Source organism: Ischnura elegans, chromosome 6, assembly GCF_921293095.1.
Source record: "Ischnura elegans chromosome 6, ioIscEleg1.1, whole genome shotgun sequence".
Classification (NCBI taxonomy): Eukaryota; Metazoa; Arthropoda; class Insecta; order Odonata; family Coenagrionidae; genus Ischnura; species Ischnura elegans.
This window is the reverse complement of record NC_060251.1, coordinates 89,901,209-89,914,785: the sequence shown is the minus strand read 5'-3', so window position 1 is coordinate 89,914,785 and position 13,577 is coordinate 89,901,209. Positions and strand designations below refer to the sequence as shown.

General features: G+C 36.9%; 1 protein-coding gene across 1 annotated transcript in view; it reads right to left on the bottom strand.

Annotated features, from left to right (window-relative positions):
- Window positions 1–13,577, bottom strand: part of LOC124161148 — a 209,799-nt gene that overhangs the window by 88,934 nt on the left and 107,288 nt on the right. The window lies entirely within an intron of this gene.

The window sequence follows — 13,577 nt, the reverse complement described above, 5'->3', positions numbered from 1 at the left end:
TTTTTACACATAGTAATGTTAGTACGCTAACGCCTTGACGTTACATCTCTGGATATTCTTACCCCCATCCCCGGCCACCTCTCCGATCCTTTGGTCGGACTTCGGGCCGACGTCCTCCCCCTTCGCCGCAGCACTAATCACCGGTCCTTTTAACTCCTCCCCTTCCGCTATACCTCCTCCCTTCCGCTTCGAGGAACATACATGGCGATGGGATGGGAGGAGTGGTAGAGCCAACCAGTGTGGTTTCTTTTTTATTTTATTCTTTATATTCTTATCGTCATCGGCAAAGATTGAAATCGAGCTCCCTCATTAAGGGAGGGAAATCCACGATGAAAAGAGTCGATTATAATGATTAAGGCAAGAATGTGCGAGATCGCGTGAACGCGACACCGAATACGCCTCCAAAGGGGGGGGGGATGGGGAGAAACCCTAGAAGGGTCTTTCTGGGGAAGGGGGGTTGAGAGAGGTAAGCGGTCCGTCGGTTTGAATTAAATAAATGTGAAATTCTCTCGCGTCATCAGTTATGGTTTACTTTCAACGCCATAGAATAGAAAATAAAAATTTTCAAAATTATGAAAAGGTATGCTTGAAGGCTTAATCCAATCTTAAAAGAAGAGTGCCGTGTGTTAAAATACTTTGGACCAATTATGGCTCCGAACTTAATGCTTAAAATATACGTGTAAGACATACGTCGTATCAGTAATTTCATTTGTAAAAAAAGGCACATAATTTTGTGAATATATATAGTGAAGATCTCATTCCAAAACAGGATTTCAATTCAGATTTTTATGAATAATTGTCGGCTCGAACAAAACGTCCAAGGTTGGCTGGCATATGTGTTACTATCAACTTCATGAGCAAAGGCAATGAAATGCGTTCAAAGAGGTTAAAAATTTCGCGCAAGCCTGATATGATTTCCACTTAGGAATTCCATATTGATCATATCCAGGTCTACCGTCGAGTAATATAACCTTTTGAATATACATCGTATCTTAAGTGCCATTAAAAAAAAGGCTCAATGATTGTAAGGGTGGCCATCTTTTCATCAATCATTAATTATTAATGCTGAAAAACCTAAAAACTTTAAAACTATGATAAGGGATGCTTAAAGGCTTAAGCCAATCCTGAACGAGGAGCGCTGTGCAAATACTTTGGACCAATTATGGCCGATGTTAATGCTTAATATGCTCGTGTGAGTCAAGCCTCGTATCAGCAATTTCATTTAAAAAAAAAGGAGCAAACTATGTGAAAAATATTGATCTCATTTCAAAACAGGATTTAAATTCAGAGGATTAATTGTAGCCTCGAGCATCAAGTGCTGGTGTGGTTTTTTTCTAACCTTCCTTGTGAACGGTGGTGAAATTCAGTTCAATTGCTACGAGAAAAAAATATCGGGAATCGAACCAAAGGCATGCCTTGTGTCAGCAGTTTCATTAAATAAATTGTGGCTTTCCCGGCCACGGAGTAGGCCACTACGCTGTCTAGGTTATTTAATTCCCACTGAAATTCGATCGAGGTTCAATGACAATTTTTTATCATGGCAATTTAATGTGAATTAAGAGCAAGGTTGGCACATATTTTACGATCAGCTTCGTGAGTAAAGGCTATGAAATGAGTTCAAATAGGTACAAAATCTTGAGCAAGCAAAAAAAATACTATTTCTATTTAGGAATTCCATATTGATTTTCCATATTATTATTATTATTGATCCGGCTCAGCTTTATTGATAATCAATGTATTCTTCTGTATAACGATCGCATCATACGTTCGGTCAAAAAGAGGCAAAATTATGGAAAGGGTGGGCATCTTTTTACATCATTTATTATCATGGCTTAAAATATTCGCACAAAATATTTATTGTATTAGCAGTTTTATTTTCAATAAAAGGTGCAACTATAGTATGGATATTTATCTTTAATTATAACCTGGACTATCTAAAACTTATATTTTTAATATTTATTTCGTGTCGCAAAATTATTTTTACTATTCAATCTTTAACTGACGCTTCAACTGATATATTTTCAGATGAAAAGCGGTCAATAGATAAATTAATTATCAAATTTATAGACTTGAATCATTCGCTACAAAAATGTCCAAAGCGATGAAAGCGTTAGTACATTTTGGATAATCTCTTGCAACCTAATATCATTCCGATTAAGAAAATTTTGCTCAGGGCAGACCAAGCATTATCAATGTCAGCTAGAATGGCTGGCAATGTCTATTACGGTTATGTCAGGGATACTATGCCATAAGTTTTAGTGAAAGAAATAAATTGCATCTTAAGATTCAGCAAAGGAAATAGGAGAAGATTTTGAAGAGGAGCTTCCAAATATTTTGACGCAGTAAATAGTCAGGAAGTGTGATTGCAATTTAACAAAGTAAATGTATAAGTAGAGAGCAAATAACAATTGCGTAGGGTGCGCGTATCGTATAGAATTAGTTATCTGAACAGTATACACGATAAGTTTAGAGCCATTAACTAAATGCGTAGTTCAGTATATGAGAGCTAATAGTTTAAAGGTGTGAAAGGCAGCAAATTTGCTATCAAGTCTGACTTTTAAATAACATACGTAATATCTACGGTATAATCAATATAAAACTTCAAAATGTGCTTTGGCCAGTAAGTTACCACGTTAAGTTTCTCAGAAGGCCTTTTTCAAAACTACTGTCTTGAAACAATAGATATTTCCAGGAGAAAAAAAATATACTTTTAAACAAATATCAAAAATGCTCCAATTCCTCGTACACTCAAACATCACTGCATCATGAGTATTATTCTGGAAAATAGAATAAATACGTTAGCGGCATCTGTTGAAAATTTTTAGAAGTTAGATATGAGAGCTATTGAATTTTCATATAATCCTGCATCCTTGGTTTCAAATTTGTTTCTGACGGGTGAACATTTGTTCCTGTAGTTGATTAAGTGGAAATACGCTTTGACATTATGAAGGGTAGGAATAGACTGTTATGCAAACTTTTTGCGAGACCGAAAAAATTATCATATCTTCCTACGATGACAATAATGTTCTAGGGTACTTGCTTCACCGGGAGAGAAGTCAACAATTTTTATGTGCATAAAATAAATTTATTTCAACCTTTCGTATGAAATATCGCTTCTAAAATGGTGCGAAAATTCGGCATGTAATCGATTTAAACTTTCAAAAAGTGCCTCGATCCCTGAGTTACCAATTTTAGTTTCTCAAAATACCTTTTTCTAAAACTATATTCTTGTAAAAATAGATATTCTCCGGCAGAAAAATGCCCAATGCCGCGTTGGGCCAGTGCCACCCTTACCATCAATTTGCACCTTTTATTAACGGAAGTTTTTACGCGTTGTTTATTCAAAGGACACTTCAGTCACTGATAATGATACTTTTTATCAGATGAGCACTAAATTTCATTAGTTGCGGGCAACTCTGGAAAGTTATCACCTTGGCTAGTCCCGGTATATTTAAATTTCTTATGTAATATTCAAATTCATAATAACATGCGATCTGAGTTTTAGACGGCTGGAAGTTATCATCAGAAGAAAATTACTTAGGTAAAAATTCTAACATTAGTGCTAATGCATAAAATTATTCGCGTAAAATCGAAAGTTATAATCATGAATTTCTGCATGCTTATATTTTTGATGCATTTCCAGAGAATGTATGGAGATTAGGCCTAATTATTTAGACGTACTTAACGCCTCCCATTGAAATCCGGATCATTTTTTATATTCATGTGAATTTTGAATAAGCAATTTTATTTATTTTGTTAACTAAAATATAATTTACTTTATAATTCATCAAATTGACATATTTCTCTTGCTCTGTTTTCATCTAAAGAAGTTTTATTGCTTAACTGAAGACCACAATCATTAATCGAAGAGCCCTCCAGTCTGACATATTCTGGGTTTCACATTTCAAACTATTAAGAATTTTTATTCATGATAGTATATCATAAATATTGCTTGAAAACTGTCATAATATTTTCACTGACATCGAAACCTACCTTAATTGGTAGAATACTATAATAATAAAAAAAGCTGGAAAAAGATACATATGAGTGATATCAGCTTTTAAATTATTTATGTTCTAATTATTATAATTAGGAATATAATTCATATCGCCACTCTTATCTATTTGCACCCATTTTTAATGCAAGTTTTAAATTTTTGCCTATTTACAGTGATATTTCAGTCTGTGATTATGTTACTTTTCATCTGATAAGTAGTGAATATGATATGTCTCAGAAAATAAAAATTATTATCACGTCATGAATTCTGTGACAGTAAGAATTATATGCCAACAAAGTGGAATATGGGGCTAGATTCAGTATAAGAGTCGATATTTTCAGCCGGTGTGGAACGTGCTAAGCATTAGCTACGTTAGTGAATGCGATACTTTTTAAATCATTCGAAAAAGAAGCGAAATCAGTTTGCGAATCCTCTGACAGGGTGGATAAACATCGATGATCATCAAGTTTATTTGCATGAATAACTCGTCTAATACCCAGTTTCCGATAGAGTGATTTTCCTGTCATTACCGCTGTATATTCTTGTAATCATTCCCGAAGTTCTCCCTTTCTTAAATTCCTAACTTAAAAAAAAACGACAGCTATATCTCGCTCCAATGGAGAGCTGAGCGGTCTCATGGCTGTTCCAGTTAATGCGAAACATGGCCGTAATGAAGCGTTAATTGCTCCATTTAATACGTGCGTTTCGTTGGGCCAGTTGCTGGCGACATCCATGAGAAAGAGATGCCGGTGACTTCCGGGACTGTTAAGGTGTCGTCGGCAGGATGCGAGTTGAAGGACCCGTTCCCGTACAGGATGACGTGGAAATTCAACCGTCAAAAATTTGCTGAGTTTCCATCGCGACCACACTAAGCTGTACAATATTTAGCAAAAAAAAATACATTCGTTTACAACTACTAGTTGCAAAGCTTACACTTGACATATGAATATTTTGCAATAAAATACACTTAGTTGCATCTGCTTTACATAATGCCCACTGAATATTATATCATTTATTCAATCGCGTCTGCAAGAAAGTACAAGAGATGTACTGAGCATCACGATATTGAAAAGCAAAATATATTTCATTGCTACTACAAGATACAAAGGTAATCCTGAGAATTATAATATTGTAAAATGAAATATATTCATAGGTAATATTAGTTACAAACCATGTATTGAGCATTCGAATATTGGATTAGAAATTTTATTAAACATTTAATAAGCATTTAAGTAAGACTCCACGTTACAAAACATATGCTGAGAATTAACATATTGTGTAAGGAAGATCTACATCGCAGTTATATAATTATTATGCAAAGTATTTACTACGAATACGTTTCAGTTGTAACCGCGAGGTATTAAATATTTACTGGTCATTGTGGTTCGTGCAAGAGAATGCATTTTTAGCAAGCAATTTTATATTGAAATTTCGATATGGCATCGATTCAAATTAATAAAATCAGGTGGTAGGTTGAAAACCACGCGATTCAAAACATACTTATAATTTTCATACTTGATATTACAAAAAATGTTCGCATAATAAGCGATATTAATCGAGGTTTCAATGTAAAATTTTGGAACATAGAATACAAATCATTAAATTATTTTGTTTTTGAGTTTAGAAATAATGCACTTTTGAAAAACTTTATTCGCACCCATTTTTTTAAGCAATGTTCGATTAGACGTAGGAAATGGAATTATCTATAACCTGTCCTCTTCCACTGGAGATATTAGTTTAATTTTTATAAGTGTTTCACTTTTGTGCAGTAGTATCGGTAATTAAGTGACACTGGTCGTCTCACTACATAAAATCTCCAAAGTGTAAAAAATGCAAAGTATAGATCATTATTTTCCTAAAAAGGGATTCCCTTAATTATTGGCTAGCATTATTAATTTTGCAGAGTAATCGTCTGAGTTGGGATAGTTTCCAATAAATTCCATTGAAATATTTTCTTCATTATTTTTAAAATTAAAACTTTTTCCATTTGTTAATTTAGTTTTCATTTATGTGATATTTGTGCTTACTTCCTTGATGTCCGGTTAAACAGTGCCTCATGTCACAGCGTAGTTGTTATTACATTTCAAATATATGTTTAATCATTTCCAAAGAGCTTATTCAAATTAGCTGCATCCCCTCGAATTTTATGTTCCATATTTTCTTAGATCCTTAAATGCTTAGGAGATATTAGTATATATTAGTATTCCAATTATACCCGTTCTATCCTGTGAAATTTGCTGGTTCACACCCATCATTACGATATCCCCCTGTAAAATAATAGCATTAGTCACCGATTTACCAGTTTTGGAATTTTATTTGCATATAATTGTCTATAACGACTTCCTCTCCTTCAAAAAATTTCATGCCAGCCAATGCATTTTCCCAATGATATAAATCTATTGGTGTTATGCTTCATTCCAAATTTCTTATGCATCAACCTCTTTTCAATTCCATTAAGAACCCACTAAAAACAAATTACCATACCATTCAAATATTTTTAGCAAAATCCAATAGCGCCTGTTAACTTACTCAACTTCCCAATCACAATAGTCTTTTCTCGCGTGGCGCCTGATCTAAACCTTTTAGGAACCCTTAACATTTTATCTTTGTTTTACGATATTGACCTACTAAATACCACAGTGATATACCGAAACCTTTCGAGTAGAGCTGTTTCCCAGTATTGGCGGCGGCAGAAATATTATGCTTTTTTATTGATTCCTTGTTTCAATGATGTATTTGTTTCCCATTTATACCTTAAAAACCGAGCAAACTCCAAATAATTACACCGCAGCATTAGGTTAACGAACTCATAAAGCGCTGGTCAACTTAAGCGAATTCCCAGCCACAACAGCCTTTCTTTCTTTCGCGGGCCGCTCGACCGAAACCTGAATAAATTATATTATGCGCATAAATTTTACCATTTAATATTTCATCTTCGTGAAATAACAATATCGGCGCAATAAACACCATAGTAATATACTGAAACCTTTTGAGTAGAGCTGCGTCCAGCGTCCGTAGTTTCACATAATTCGTGGCGACAGAAATAATATGTTTTATTGTGACCATACCTTGTTTCCATGATACATTTTTTCACGCCAATACCATTAAAATCATACAAATTACAAATAATCACACAATAGCGTTGTTTGAGCGAACTCAGTCAACTTACACGTAGTCAACTTACACAACTTGTCAGTAACAGAAGGTTTTCTTTCGATAATTGCTCGACTCAATCTTGAATGAATAAATTAATGCACAAACATTTTGCTATTAATATTTCATCTCCCTGATTTACTTTTTCACTAATTCCTTTACTAGCGAAAATGGCACCTTTGCCTTTTTCATCGGGGTTTATAACTTGCGGCACAACCGTGGCCGGAAATCTCGATGTCGGCCTAATAGATGCCTGTGATTATTGTAATAATATGTGGACGGTGACAGAAATATTGTTGAGTGTGTGTTGTATTTTATTTATTCCTTGTTTCCATGATGTCTCTCTCTCTCGTACCATCAAAATGAAACAGCAAATAACTACACCAAAGCATTGTTTTATCGAACTCAGAAAGCGCTATTCGACTTACACGACTTCCCAGCCAGAACGGTCTTCCTTCCTATCGCGTAGCAATTGACTGAAACCTGAATAAATAATCCAATGCACATAACGTTTGTCCATTAATATTTCACCTCCGTAAATCACGATATCGACGTCATAAATGCCCTAATAAAGTACATAAGCACTTCAAGTAATTTTCCCAGGATTCACGGCGGTAAACATGTTTTAAAATGTTGTATTTTTCCATTCCTTATTTCCGTTATGTATTATTCTTCTGTCAATACTAACAAAACCCCACAAACTCCAAATAATCACACGATAGCGTTGTGTTAGCGAACTCGTTAGAAAACGTTAGTCGCTAAACTTGCGTTACCTCCCAGCCACAAAAGTCTTTCTTTCTTTTGCGTGGATCTTCACTGAATGCTTCATCTGCGTGAAATCATGATATCGACGTAATAAATCCAGTAAGAAACTACGGAAACCTTTTTGAGTGAGATGTGTCCTGCTTCGGTAACTTCCTCGAAATCGCTGCTTCAAAAATATTGCTTTTATAACACGTAGACGGAGACACATATATTGTTAAATGTTTAATTTTGTCCATTCCCTCTTTCAGTAATAAAAGACATAAACCTTACCTTTCGGAGGGAGTTGTTTCCAGTGACGGTGATTTCCTTGAAAATCGCAGTGATAAAAATATGGCTATTATAACATGTAAACGGCGGCAAATATATTGTTAAATGTTTAGTTTTCTCCATTCCTTGTTTCCATGATGTGTTATTCTCCTATCAACACCACCAAAACCACAAAAACTCCAAATAATAGTCAATTTACGGGACTTCCCAACCACAAAAGTCTTTCTTTTGCGGGGCGTTTCACTGACATCTGAATATTTACTCTCATACACACAATTTTTGCAATTTGTTATATCGTCTCCGGGATGTTACTTATTTATTCCTTACTTTACCACCTAAAATAGCAACTTTGGCCTTTCGCATCGGGGTTTTTAACTTAAAAATCTAACGTACACTAACATCCATTCTTTACATAGGGAAAACCTACCCAGACGGGATTCGAACCCACAGTACGGCAGGCTTTAATGAAATACCTAAACAACTCAAGTATAGCCTGAATTCAGATAGCATCAAGCGCATACATTTTTCCATTTAATATTTCATCCCCGTAAAATCACGGTATCGACGTAATAGAAGCCGTAATGAAACACCTTAACCTTAGGAGATTTGTGTCAAGCCTTGATAATTTCCTGGAATTCGTGGCGACAAAAATATGGTTATTTCAACTTATAATCAGCGAAAAAATATTTTATTTTGTTCATTCCATGACATATTTTTCTCCTATCAACATCTTCTCAACTGCAAAAACTCCAAATAATAGTCAACTCAGGCGGCTTCTCAGCCACAAAAGTTTTTCTTTCTTTCGCTGGGTGCAGGACTGACAATTTAAATAACAATCACTTGCGTATATATTTTGTTATTTAATCAGGTCCGTGGAATCACGATATTGACGTAATAAATACCGTAATAAATTACCTAAAACTTTCGGAGACTGTGTCCAGCGTCGGTAATTTCCTGGAATTTCGCTGAGGCAAAAATATTAGTTTTATTTGTCGATTCCTCGTTTTCACGTGTATTTTTCTCCTTTCAATAGGTTCAAAACCACATTGACTCCATTTAATCACACAATAGCGTTGTTTTAGGGAGCTCAAATAACGTTAGTGAACCTACGCGACTTCCCAGCAACAAAAAAAGGTCTCTCTTTCGCAGTGCGCTTGACTGAAACCTGAATAAATAATCTTTTGCATGCAAGTTTGGCATTTCATCTCCGAAAAATCACGATATCGACATAATAAAAGCCGTAGTAAAACACCGAAACCTTTCAAGGAGAGCTGTGTCCAGCGTGGGTAATTTCCTGGAACTCGCGGCGACAAAAAATATCTCGGGTATTGGGAGCAGTGGTGGACTGTTTCAGCTCTTCGGGCGGGATGAAGGAACTGGCGAGAGAGAGAGAGAGAGCGATTCGAGGACCGAATGCTAATTAGATCCCACATGGAGTGCGCATTCGCATATACAATTGTGCAAACAAGTTGAATCGGTGTGACAGTGGAGGGTGGATGAACGGTTGCTAGGAGACGTGGGTGGGGGTGGCGGTTAAACTCCTTTGTCGAGCAGCGCCGCGTAGCTTGCGGCGGCGACAGCGTGAAGTTACTGGCGCCACCCGCTCGGAGGTCCTGTTAACCTCGAGGGCTCGGAATACCGTGAGATCTCCGCGCTTCCGACATTCACGGATACACGTGTTCGTGTCAACTAATTACGTAGTTCGGGGATGTATTCGGTGGGGGAGGGCACTTCATGCGTTACTACGTACGGCCCATGCATCATGATTCCTCTCCATTGCACGCGCAAGCATCAAATTCCTAATGTGCCGGCTACCAGCCTGCCCAACGCCACCAGTTTTGCCCGAAGCGGGAAATTCGGTGGTTGCGCCACGTGTCACAATCGCGAGGAAGTGTGCGCGGCCAGACGTTCATTTGTTCATAAACGTGATGGAATGCAAAATGGCGTATGTAGCTTGATATTTCAGACTAAAGCATCATGTGGATTTCCTGGCTGCGAGCTTGACCAAGGCCGCCAGTTTTGCCCGTCGGGAGAAATTCGATGGCCTCACCGCGTATCATATTCTTGAAAAAAATATGCCTTGGCAGAGTTCATTTATTCGTACACGTGATGATCGGCGCAATAATTTCGTAGAAACTTAAAAACTTAGGTGTTTGTAATACTTGATCATAATCTAAATAGTCTATTTATATTTGCCTCAAATCTTTAATGATTATTGACTTCTCAGAGTATAGGCACCCGGCGGGCTCGGGTTCAAATCCCGGCGGTGGCAGAAAATTTTCAGAGACTGCCCGATCTCTACTTGAATGTTGTGTGGAGGACATTTGAAGCGCAACACTCCGTTCGTCGGATGATACGTTAAGCCGTGGTCCCCTTGGCGCCTTTCGTTACGAGCAGAAGCCGACGCCGGGTTTCTCTTCATCCATCCTCACCGACCCTTCGCCCATGGCGCAAATAACCTCAGCTGTCGGTCGCCTCCTCCGAGTACCATTCCATACCTCGGGTATAGAAACAAAGTCAGAAAGATAAACAAAATTGTTTGCCAACATTTTGTTATATTTCTTATATCTCCTTAAGAGCTATGAATGATAATTGGCTAAATGAATTGATACAGGAAGGTATGGAAGATTATTACAATATTATTTACAATAGTGAAATAAAAATATAAAAAGAATAGGGTAGTCTCCTTCATCAAAGGAAACGAAAGGCACGAATTGCGATTCGTTACCCGCCATTAGTGTATTCATAATATACAAAGTATTTGGTTTAAGTAATCCCAGTTTAGACGAATGTTAATGGTCAATTATATCCTCATTTGAAAAAGGCCAGATTGGCTCCCATGCGATGCCACTCCACGGAATGTGACAGGGACCTAGATTAGTATGCTAGTAGTTGGGAGTTTTATATCGTCTGAGATCACCAATGCATGCATGCGGTAGAAAGCTCAGGGAAACATTTCTTTTTAATCACTTATCAAAATTGCCTATGGCCAAACTTTCATTCGTTTGATAGGGTTTTAATAATACTTATTTAAGCCAAACGCTAGCTGAAAGCAGGGTACTCTGCTACCTACCTGCTAGCAGCCTGCATCGTGGCGAAGCTCATAGCCTCACACCAAGGTGGCCTCACTTGGCGGCAGCTGGAACCAGAATGACGTCACACGGGCTTTTCCCAGCATTATTTCTTAGCCGTCGCGTTTTCGCGCGCTTGAAATTTTCACTTTTCATTTAATCGCGAAAAATAGATATCGTCATTTAAAAATGTAAAACCGTGAAATACGTACTCCAATTAGGCAATTAAAAAAAATATTAAACCACCCTATTTAATTGTACATAAAGGAAAATATTTTTATGTTTTTGCATTATTTGCATATCATTCTCAGACCTATACTCCGAGACGTTCATTGCCATTTAATAAAAAAAGGTTTATTTCCACGGACACGCCTGGTTTCTAATTTATCCTCAGCTTTCAGTTTTCTCGAAGTACTATCAAGGGTTTCGCATTCCTTATTTGCGCTAAGGCGTTCCAATTGCTTCTTATTACGCTATGTGCTACACACTGAAACCGGTGGAATAAATTGCGTACAAATCAATAATTTTTATCAATCAGAGGTTCAATTAATTCCGGCGATAAAATGAAAATGCGACTTTTGATGTAGTAAAATATGCACTTCAGGCACTGATATTAAGAATTCACGGCACGCAAAAATGTTAATCGAAGGGACCAGCCTGCGGCGTGAAAAAAAAGGTCATTAATTTTTAATATCAGAAAAATCAATATCCTCTCATTTTAACGTATATGAATTACTCCCATGGCAGTAATCGTCATGAAAAATTCACTGCACTCGTTAAAATCATAAATACTCATCAAAGTGCTCTAGCTTGCATATTTTTCGACTTAAGCTATAAGTTCTTCTCTCACTGAAAGTTACGCGCTTTATTATAGATGAATAAATTTTTCAACGACCGCTTCATGAATACTCTTTCATCACACTAAAGGTGCACGTTAATTGATTCAACCGGACAGCAAGTAGGTATGGGAAGAGAGTACTTATGACTCAAACTTTCAATCCCTATTTTCAGGCTATAATAGCGGCTATTATCTACCGATTATGAAAATTTTCCGTGCAAGTGAAAATCTTACGTAGCCTGTTTTAATAATTATTCACCATCCTTTGGTCTTTCCATCTGCTAGTGCTCTAAGAATACCTATTCACCCTTTAGGCATTCCAAGTTGATTTGTTGCGTTTGCGATATCACGCACTAAATAGTAATCATTTTACGTAGGTATTAAGACACAAAATATTCGTTCAAAAGTGAGGTTTACACTCGCTTTGAACCGTGTCTAAATTTCAATTTCCGCACGCATGATGAATCTCAGGATCCGTGGACTTATTTCGTTCTCATAGAAACAAACGTCAAAATAAGATGTCAAATCTTAGGAGACATTCCAGTGGGTAAAAAGAGACTAATGCCGCTAATTAAAACTTTTTCACACAGTTAAACTTATCTGTGAACCTGCCTCGGCGGAAACAATGGTTGTTTTATGGCCGCTATGGGAGATAAAAGAAAAGGCAATTAGCCCACGGGGAAAATGGTGACCTGAAACGAGTTTATCCATTAAATAGGAATACGTGAGCTGTCAAGGTGTAGTTCGCATATCACATGTTGGCAGCGAGTCTATCCATCTGCAAAGTATGACGTTTCCGTAACATGTTTCTGGGAATATAATTCTTCATGCATTCGGCAATTTAAACTCAATTCATTTATTTTTGATTCTCCGGCGCGTTGATATGGCACATATTTTTCGTTATAAAAATTTTCGGAAAACAGAATTCGAGTCCTTATTGAGTTACTCTTTGCTGTGAACTATATTCATTAATATTATGATCATTCCTTCGGATCGAACATCGACGATAATCTGGTTGGCGGGATGACAATAGTGTTCACTTTACACCTCACGGGTTCTGCTTCAATTCCCGGAAAGTGCAATGATTTTATTTATTTATTTATTTAAGTAATTTTCACATGCAGCCGTGACGCCAATTTACACTGAAATTTTTAACAATGACATGAATTACACGTAATACAATAACAACATAAAAACACACAAAGAATTAACCAGTTGGGAAAGTATAACATTCAATTGGCAGACATATGGGTCAGAGCTTGTGCGATGAATTTTTTGCGTGACATGTAAAAAGGATCTACGGAAGGAGGGAGCGAATTTAGAAGGGAGGAGAGGCGATATATAGGTGAGTGCTTGGTCAGGGAAATTCTGGGAATAGGAAGGTGGAGTAGGGAGAGCGAGCGGGTGGAACGAGTCTGTATTCTAAAATTCAACAGAGAGAGGAGTTCAGGGCAGTCAAAAGTCGAGTTCAAGATATTGTGTAGAA